A 10,939-nucleotide genomic window follows, 5' to 3' on the forward strand; every position below is an offset into this window, starting at 1 on the left:
AAGCCTGGGCAATGGCGGGCGCCCCTCCCCCAGCCTCGCTGCCGCCTTGCAGTTTGATCTCAGACTGCTGTGCTAGCAATCAGCGAGATTCCGTGGGCATAGGACCCTCCGAGCCAGGTGCAGGACACAATCTCCTGGTGTGCCGTTTTCCAAGCCCGTTGGAAAAGCGCAGTATTAGGGTGGGACTGACCCGATTTTCCAGGTGCCGTCTGTTACCCCTTTCTTTGACTAGGAAAGGGAACTCCCTGACCCCTTGCACTTCCTGAGTGAGGCAATGCCTCGCCCTGTTTCGGTTTGCGCACAGTGCGCTGCACCAACTGTCCTGCACCCACTGTTTGGCACTCCCTAGTGAGATGAACCCAGTACCTCAAACGGAAATGCAGAAATCACCTGTCTTCTGTGCTGCTCACGCTGGGAGCTGTAGACAGGAGCTGTTCCTATTTGGCCATCTTGGCTCCACCCCTCTAAGCTTTTTTTCAATTGGCTTTATTCCTATCTAAAGTTGAGGAAATGGAGTTATTTGGGACATGTATGGTAGAGCCATGAAACCATCACCTTGACCAAATAAAAAGCACAATCACTTAAGCATTTTGCTGAGATAGCTCATGAATAGTTCATAAAAGACCAAGTGATTTTTATCATCTTGTGCATGTCATCTTGTGGTAAAAATTTAAGACCTTGGCTGCGCATGGTGGCTCACGCCTGTAATCCCAGCACTTTCAGAGGCCGAGGCAGGTGGATCACGAGGTCAGGAGATCGAGACCATCCTGGCTAATATGGTGAAACCCTGTATCTACTAAAAAATACAAAAAAAAAAAAAAATTAACCAGGCATGGTGGTGGGCACCTGTAGTCCCAGCTATTTGGGAGGCTGAGGCAGGAGAATGGCATGAACCTGGGAGGTGGAGGTTGCAGTGAGCTGAGATCACGCCACTGCACTCCGGCCTGGGTGACAGAACAAGACTCCATATAAAAAAAAAAAAAAAAAATTAAGGGCTTGGATATGCTTGACTTGATTGCATCATTCTAAATAATAGCCCATCACTATTACAACTAAGATTTTTACTGTGTTAGCATTTATTGGGTGCCACCTATTCTCCAGGCACTGTGGTAAGTACTTTATGTATATTATCATCTAATTTTCGTAAGAACCCCCGACACAAAGTAATGTTACCAACAGAGACAAATAAATGTGTCCAAGGTATAGCTAAGACTATTAAAAAGGTCACATTTATTTATTATAAATACATTATTTATTTGTTGTTAATTACTAATTACTAGGAAGAATGGTGTGGGAGTGGCATTTGGAGCCATTAAAATGGATAAAATGGCCTTAGGAAAAGAGAAGCTAGTGAATGGGAAATGGCTGAGGACTAAGCCCTAGGACTTCCTAGAGTTAGAGGTCTGATAAAGAAGAGCCATTGCCTGTAATCCCAGCACTTTGGGAGGCTGAGGTGGACGGATCACCTGAGTTCAGGAGTTTGAGACTAGCCTGGCCAACATGGTGAAACCCCGTCTCTACTGAAAATACAAAAATTAGCCAGGCGTGGTGGTGGGCACCTGTAATCCCAGCTACTCAGGAGGCTGAGGCAGGAGAATTGCTTGAACCCAGGAGGCAGAGGTTGCAGTGAGCCGAGATCACGCCACTGCACTCCAGCCTGGGCAATGGAGTGAGACTCCATCTCAAAAAAAAAAAAAGAAAAAAAGCCAGCAAAGGAGACTGAGAGTTTTCCTCAAGATGGAAGAAAAAAGCACATAAACATGGTCTCAAAAGCCTAGAAAATGAAATTATTTAAGAGAAGGAAGTGATCAGATTTGTTGAATCCTACTGAAATTTTGAGCAAGGTAGGACAGAAAATTGACCATTTGCTTTGGGAAGATTTAAAATGTTGGTGATGCTGATAAAAGTAATTTCAGTTAACAACAGTTCAATTACAATGAGGTTAAGACAGAATAGAATGGGAGGAAGTGGAAGCAATGAACACAGAGAATTCTTTAAAGAGTTTTGTTGTAAAGAGAGCAGATATTGAAATGATAGCTGAAGAGTCATGGGATGTTTTTAAACGATGGGTGATATGAAGGCATATTTGTGTGCAAACAGAAATGATCTCATGGAGAGGAAAAAATAGTGTTGCAAAAAAGAAAGTGCATAATGCTGATTTCCTAAAGCAGCAGTGAAGGGGATGGTCTTACATGAGAGCAGGACCCCTATTCCACTATAACAGGGAGAAAGGCAGAGTATGCAGATGCAGATAAAAGCATGAGCCAGCATAGAAGATGAGGTCATTCTTTCCTGATTATTTTTCTGGGAACTATCTTGCAGTGTTTTCAGCTGAGAGTGAGAGGGGAAGAAAAGTCGGTCATTAGAAAAGGGTGGTACAGAAGAGAATGGGGAAATGAGTTTCCTAGAGAAGTGTGATAGGATTATATGGCATTGTGGAGTGCCAATTTGAGACTTGTAGTCATGAGTTTGAAATGAAGTGCCCATTGGCACAGTTGTGTGCTTTTCTCCTAGCATCCTGGAGCCTCTCAGATACAGGCACAGAGCAAGTGCACAGAGGAGCTTAATCAGGCTTGAGTGTCACCAGGCAATAATGGCAGAGTGAGAGGGGAGAGATGTAAAGTTAAGAGTGCTTGCAAGGGAATGATTATACATCTGAACATGGAGTCTAAGCAGGAGAAGGAGCACAATAAAGATGTCAGAGAGTGATGAATATTTAAAGAAAAGAAAAGTGATAGCAAAAGGGAATGGAGGTCAGGAAATTTCTTAATTGGGTATATTAATAGTATGTAAACTGGAATAATATGATATTTTAAAAATGGGCCAGTTATTAGGGAGAACAAGTTTCATATATGTAAATGATTGAGACAAAGCAGGGGAAAAGAAGTCAAGGAACTTAGAGGCCAAGGTAATTGATAGGTGAAAATATTGAGTTCGCTGAGGATGATTGCAGGAAATGTAGTAGAGAGGAAGACAGTGGGCCTGATGATAAAGTCAACCATAAATGCAGAGACAGTGATGGGACCACAATCAGTTCATATGAAATTCACATAGGAGAAAAGGTATTAACAAAAGGGCAGAGGACTTATGGTCTGGACATTACTGGGATGATCAGTAAAACCCTGCTCCTTCTGCAACCTTTACATATGAGTGAGCTTCAGGGATGCAGTTGGCCTTTGGGGAGAATCGGAACTTAAGTCAGAATACACAGGAGGCATTAGGTGATGATATTGAGGATGCTAATCATTGCATTTTGAATTTTAGTGTCATAGTGGAAAAATTTGAGAAGGTGATAAGGAGTAGAAGATTGAAAAGAGAAAGAAAATATCAACTATCAAGATGGCACAGTAAGGAGAATAAAAACAAAAGGCTGGTATTTTGGCTGGTGATCAAGAAAATGGTGTTCTGAAGCAAGGGAAGTTAAATTTTGCCTAGATGCTAAATCCCAATAGTGACATTGTATAAATTGGAGGAGGGAGAAAGTGGAAGAGAAGCTTCATGATTTAGCTACTGCCTAGCAAGAAAGCCTGGCTCTGGCCATAACTGTCACATGGGGAGGGGAGCCAGTAGTGATGCAAAGTAATGGGCCAAGCACCATGATGCAACTTTGTGGCAGCAGTGAGGTGGCAACTATAATAGGCTTATAAAAATGCATGCTTAATAAAACCTGGTAATTGGACACTGCTACTTGATTAGTAGGACCTCCAAGGCTTATGGATTCACTGAATTTCCCTGATATCAAATCTGGTTCTCAATTCCACTTTTATCAGACACCAGCCAAAACAGTAAAAAAAAAAAAACCCAGTAATTCTAAAAGTAAAAGTTAGCAATATATTGTAGGTATTTGTTTACAAATTTCAAATATGAATCAGAGAGAACCACTTTCAGCCTTAAAAATATAAATTCCAAAAGAATAATCTGTAATTCCTCTATAGTCTTAAAATTTATGATTTACAATATGTGATACCACAGCCTGACTAGGTGAGCTTTGGCAATCAAAAATCAAAACCATATTCAATTTTTCAATTACTTTCATGTTAGAATTTCGCCCCCCATCCACAAATATGAGCTTAGCTCTATTTCTGTGTCTTACAAACCAAGGCTTATCATGAAATTGGGCTTATATTTATGCATTGCCTAGAAAACAATCTGTCTAGTTAGTTTACAGTCCTACTTCATAAACATCAATACTCAATTACATATTTGCTATAATTGTATATGTGTGTATATAATTTTTAGTGTATACATTTGTATACTTTATGAGTTACATATTGTTATTTTTATGGATAACTTTCATTTAAAATAAGCTTCAAAAGTGTAATAGAAAAATAGGAAATAGCAGTAGTATTAATAAAACATCATAAATGTAGTATAGTTTCTTGAAATGTTTTTATCACACTAATACCACTTAATTTAAACATTCCCTAATGAAATATATAAAAATACATTTGGATTATTAAAAGCTAGGTTTCATTTTACTAGAAGAAACTTTAAAAATTTTAAATTCTATGAATGAATCAATGATTCTTCCATTAAAGTGTTAAATAATATTTCCTCTCAAAAGAAATTGAACAACTCTGGATTCAGGGCCAGGACCCAACTGTTAAAACATATTACAACCAATTACTTAATGGACTAGAATAAGTAGGATAATCTAGGCCAAATTTTCTGAATGATGGCATTTCATTTACAATACTTGGGTGTTCTATTCCAATGTCTAAATGCCTTCTAGCCACTACAAGTTCATATATGGTCAATTAAATTGTTTTACAAAAGAATCTAATTAGAAGGATGAGTAGGGTTTACCCAGGCTAGCTAGAAAACAGGACTGCATAGTTCATGGGAAAAGCTTTGCTAAAATAGGTGACCAAAAGGTATTACCTGCGTAGCATGGAAATTGTAGTTAGATTGGAAATTCAAAGAAAGACAAGTAGATCAATTCTGAGAAATTATATCTCATGAGTGGGCATATATCACTGAAGACAGCTGGGAGCGTCATTTCAAGTCTTGGGTTTTTGAAATAATCTAAACCTGACTTTATTTCCTACTCTGCCTCTTGGTAACTGAGTAACGTTGGACAAATTAGGGTAGGAGAATTCTTTACATAATCATATTTAAGTTTTTTCTCCATTGGCTTAGTTCCAATTGAATTTGCACTTTGGAAAGAGAAATATTCTGGCTGAATATCATAACTACTTTTGAAATGCCTGGGTAAATATTTAGGAACAGAAAGGTATGGGTAAATATTTAGGAGAAACTCTGCATTGCTGATTTTTAAAAATGTGACAGTTATAACAGACAGGTATAAGTCTTTATTTGACTATGTTTTTCAACTACTTTTCATACATCTTTTATGTCAGAGAAATTTAAGAGTGTACTCAATAAGAAAGCTGTATTTCATCTGATTTGAAGACGCAATGTCAGAAACTATGTGGATAGAAATCGTCTGCAAAACGAAGTAACTTTATGCCACGTTCTAGTTTGCCGGTTTTTAGGTTCTGCTGAAGTAGTTGGCTTGGCCCCCAAATGGCATGATTGTTTAGAAAGGTAAGAAGATGGACATCTATTTTTGATGTAGTCTTGAAAAGTGAACACTTTCTGATGTCATCATCACAAAATGATTTCAGCATAAACAGAAGAAGGCTGTGGTGGACATCACTAAGGTGTAGGTAGAAGAAAAGTTGAGTTATGTAAAGTTGGGTAGCTCAAGCATTTGATTGTCATGGGGCTCAGAGGACTAATTAATGGGATGGGCCCCTTCTAGAAGGATGCTTGGAAAACAGTGGAATTATGAAAAGATTACAAGCTTCATAGTAAGAGAGATCTGATCCCACTTCCTGTTTGATTTTGGTTGCACCGCTTAACCCATAACCTTATCTCTAAAATTGGAATAATTACACCCAGCAGATTTCCCAGATTCTCTATGATTTTTACATCTTACTACACATGGAAAAGTCTAATATTTGCTTTGCACATTGAAGCAAGTTGATAAGGTCAGAGGAAACTACTTTGGGGCCCCCAACTATGCTAAATTGTCTAGCCTCTTGAAGGGATCAATATCTCAGTGCATTTATACCTAAAAAGAACATACAGTTTATTATGCAGACATAGACAGCTTTTAAAGAGAAATTGGGAATAGGAATAATAACCCTAGGACTTACTGGGAAAACCAGGACATATGCTTAACCTAACTATAATCCATCCAGAACAAGTAGCATACTTTTGGAGAAGCTCTAGGCTCAACCAATGCTTTTCACAGTAAGCAATCCAAATTGGTAGCTATTGTTATTTACAGAAAAATCTAAATGTGGAGACCTGCTTTGACCCCTGGGGAAATAGTTTCCTTCAAATTAGTTATTACTAGTGTAGCATGGATCCCAACCATCTATTCTAGCTATTCCAGCTATCAGATCTAGGGGAAAAAAATCGCATAACAACAATGATCCTAGGAATCACACGTCATTATTTCTAGTGTCATAGACTTGTGTTACTTCACTTTCAATCTTCTCCTTTTTCCTAAGCAGCTGAGAGCTGCCCTTGAGAGAAGCCCATGATTCAGGAACAATCTTTCTAAGGCCATTGTTTATTTTTCTCTCCTCATAATGGCTATATGCAGTTAATTCTCACTCTACCCAGTCCAGGTCTCTCCCTTGAACTCCACATTGATATTCGCAATTCTTGCTTGATATATTCAAGCATATATTTGGAGATATATATATATATATCTCCAGATAGCCAACCCATCTTCAAACTCTACATAGCCAAGTGAGCATTGTATTTCTCATGCTTCACCCACAATAGGCAACATTTTTCTTTTTTTTTTATTATTATACTTTAGGTTTTAGGGTACATGTGCACAATGTGCAGGTCTGTTACATATGCATCCATGTACCATGTTGGTTTGGTGCACCCATTAACTCATCATTTAGCAGTAGGCATATCTCCTAATGCTGTCCCTCCCCCCTCCCCCCAACCCACAACAGTCCCCAGAGTGTGATGTTCCCCTTCCTGTGTCCATGAGTTCTCATTGTTCAATTCCCACCTATGAGTGAGAACATGCAGTGTTTGGTTTTTTGTCCTTGCAATAGTTTACTGAGAATGATGGTTTCCAGTTTCATCCATGTCCCTACAAAGGACATGAACTCATCCTTTCTTATGGCTGCATAGTATTCCATGGTGTATATGTACCACATTTTCTTAATCCAGCCTATCATTGTTGGACATTTGGGTTGGTTCCAAGTCTTTGCTATTGTGAATAGTGCCGCAACAAACATACCTGTGCATGTGTCTTTATAGCAGCATGATTTATAGTCCTTTGGGTATATACCCAGTAATGGGATGGCTGGGTGAAATGGTATTTCTAGTTCCAGATCCCTGAGGAATCACCACACTGACTTCCACAATGGTTGAACTAGTTTACAGTCCCACCAACAGTGTAAAAGTGTTCCTGTTTCTCCACATCCTCTCCAGCACCTGTTGTTTCCTGACTTTTTAATGATGGCCATTCTAACTGGTGTGAGATGGTATCTCATTGTGGTTTTGATTTGCATTTCTCTGATAGTCAGTGATGATGAGCATTTTTTCATGTGTTTTTTGGCTGCATAAATGTCTTCTTTTGAGAAGTGTCTGTTCATGTCCTTCACCCACTTTTTGATGGGGTTGTTTTTTTCTTGTAAATTTGTTTGAGTTCATTATAGATTCTGGGTATCAGCCCTTTGTCAGATGAGTAGGTTGTGAAAATTTTCTCCCATTTTATAGGTTGCCTGTTCACTCTGATGGTAGTTTCTTTTGCTGTGCAGAAGAGGAAGTCAAATTGTCCCTATTTGCAGATGACATGATTGTGTATCTAGAAAACCCCATTGTCTCAGCCCAATGAATCTCCTTAAGCTGATTAGCAACTTCAGCAAAGTCTCAGGATACAAAATCAATCTACAAAAATCACAAACATTCTTGTACACCAATCACAGACAAACAGAGAGCCAAATCATGAGTGAACTCCCATTCACAATTGCTTCAAAGAGAATAAAATACCTAGGAATCCAACTTACAAGGGATGTGAAGGACCTCTTCAAGGAGAACTACAAACCACTGCTCAATGAAATCAAAGAGGATACAAACAAATGGAAGAACATTCCATGCTCCTGGGTTGGAAGAATCAATATCGTGAAAATGGCCATACTGCCCAAGGTAATTTATAGTTTCAATGCCATCCCCATCAAGCTACCAATGACTTTCTTCACAGAATTGGAAAAAACTACTTTAAAGTTCACATGGAACCAAAAAAGAGCCCGCATCGCCAAGTCAATCCTAAGCCAAAAGAAAGCTGGAGGCATCACGCTACCTGACTTCAAACTATACTACAAGGCTACAGTAACCAAATCAGCATGGTACTGTTACCACAATAGAGACATAGATCAATGGAACAGAACAGAGCCCTCAGAAATAATGCCGCATATCTACAACTATCTGATCTTTGACAAACCTGACCAAAACAAGCAATGGGAAAGGATTCCCTTTTAATAAATGGTGCTGGGAAAACTGGCTAGCCATATGTAGAAAGCTGAAACTGGATCCCTTCCTTACACCTTATACAAAAATTAATTCAAGATGGATTAAAGACTTACATGTTAGACCTAAAACCATAAAAACCCTAGAAGAGAACCTAGGCAATACCATTCAGGACATAGGCATGGGCAAGGACTTCATGTCTAAAACACCAAAAGCAATGGCAACATTTTTCTAATCTATGTTTCTAACTTGTATTAGGTCACCCAGTTGCTTACCTGGGAGTAATTCTAGATTCCTCTATTTCTTATACTTTTGTTTTCAAACTCAAACCCAGGCCATTGATTCTTCCTCCAAAATAGCTTTCAAGAAATTATTCTGTATATATTCCTACTGCCTGAATGTTTCCTATCATCATCTTTCACCTCTTTACTAAAAATGGTCCTATTTATTGGTCTTTATACTACTAGTTCTAGCACCTTTTGCTGCCTACAAACTTTTATCATTCTAACATGCAGGTATGATCATGTTATTTCCATGCTCAAAATCCATCAATGTCATCTGCTAAAGGATAAAATACAAAATATTTTTTCATCACATAAAAAGATCCTCGGGTTTAGGTCTTTTAAGTGTCAAGCTTAATTTCACTCAATTCCTTTCCACATTACACAATATTACCACCTCTGTGCTGTGTCGAATCTTCTCAACCTTTTGAAAGAGAAATTGAGAATAGAAATAATAACCCTAGGATTTACTGAGCAAACCATGACATATACTCAACCTAACTATAACCCATTGAGAGCAGGAATAAACATCTTATTTTAAATCACGGTCACATTGCTATAACCAGTTCTGTATTGAATTTGACAAGCTTCACTCAGGTACATTCTGAAAATGCCTCAGTTTGTCCTCAAGCTACATAGTTTTTCTTTCCCCAGGGCTTCTCTGTCATCAAAGCATGATTCACGCTGACGAAGCCCCTCACTATAACAAGTGGGCAGCCTGAAATGGTAGGATGTTCACATGCATGGCACCACCTTGATATTGTGGAGATAGAATCCTGGACCAATAGTTCAGAGATGTTTTATGAACCTTCACCGCAGGTCATGTAGGGTTGAGCACTTGTCCACTGTACTAATGACCTACTCAGCTACTCATATTTGTATATTTTCTTTCTCTTTTTTACTCCCTCTTTCCATCATTCATGATCCATGTGATTACTTCCCAACTAAATTACCTTTATGTAATCCTTGACTAAGGCCCAATTTTCAAAGAAATGTAAAAGGCTAGTTTCTAAAGAGTGTTCATATAAAACAGACCCCTGTGATGGGATTTTAAAGCTAGATTACTCATAGATCAGAAAGGGCTAAAACTTTTATCACTTGTGGAAAGTCGGTGGTGGAAAGTCTTTGGCATGCAGTAACATATAAAGACTATCACATGGGGTGGATTGTGACGAGGTGCAGGTAGAAGGAAAGCTGAGTTATGTAAAGTAGTTGGGTAGCTCAAGCATTTTATTGGCATGGGGATCTCTTAATCATAAGGATTCCTATTCATATAATAGCTCAGTCCGCTAGGAGGATTTTCCCCACCATTCTCATTTAGGAATATCCCTCACTGGGTCTGTGGTATGCAGCAGTGCTTTTAAAGCTATCATCAATGTCCTATGTGAACACTAAAATATTCATTAATGTGACAGTGCCCTAAATCTTTGTGGAGTTCATTTTCTACCCTCTGTCTCTGACTCAGATGTCTCTTACTGAGTATTTATATTTCTGGCTTCTTTGTGCTCATAGGGTCCAGATGCACAGAAGGGAATGCTGTGATGGATCAGACTAATGGTGTAAGTGGACCTGAGTAGTGTGAGAATAGGAAGTATTGGAAACTTCAAGTTTTCTTGCTTCACTTATGAGACACATATCATAAATTTCCACAAGCTCTTAGGCTCAAACAACAGTTGCCTGTGTCAGGGGTCAAATTAATAATTCAACCTTGTATCGACTTACCTTCCTTTCCTGTTTCATTTTCCCCTGTTCATCTCTTCTGCTTTCTGAAATCACTTTCTAAATAAACTACCTTCACTACAAATTTTTTCCTGAAACTGTTTTGTGGGAAACACTCACTAAGAATCCATTTTAAACACCATTACCAAAATACTTACAGCACTTAACAAAGGGGCTGACACATGGTATGGGCCCAATAACTGTTGGTGTAATTAATATTGGTCTCTGTAAATGCTATGTTCTTTCTGGATCCTGGGCCCTGTCTGGATCTTTGCCCAGGATTTTCATCTGTCCCATATGCCTCCATCCAGATATTCCCTGGATATTCCTACTGTATGGATATTGCCTATCATCATCTTTACTCATTTTTTTTATCTCCATCAGATATATCACCTGTATAACTCCTGCTCGTTTTTCAACTAATTTGCATC

This window comes from Nomascus leucogenys, chromosome 16 (genome assembly GCF_006542625.1).
Source record: "Nomascus leucogenys isolate Asia chromosome 16, Asia_NLE_v1, whole genome shotgun sequence".
In the NCBI taxonomy this organism is placed as follows: domain Eukaryota; kingdom Metazoa; phylum Chordata; class Mammalia; order Primates; family Hylobatidae; genus Nomascus; species Nomascus leucogenys.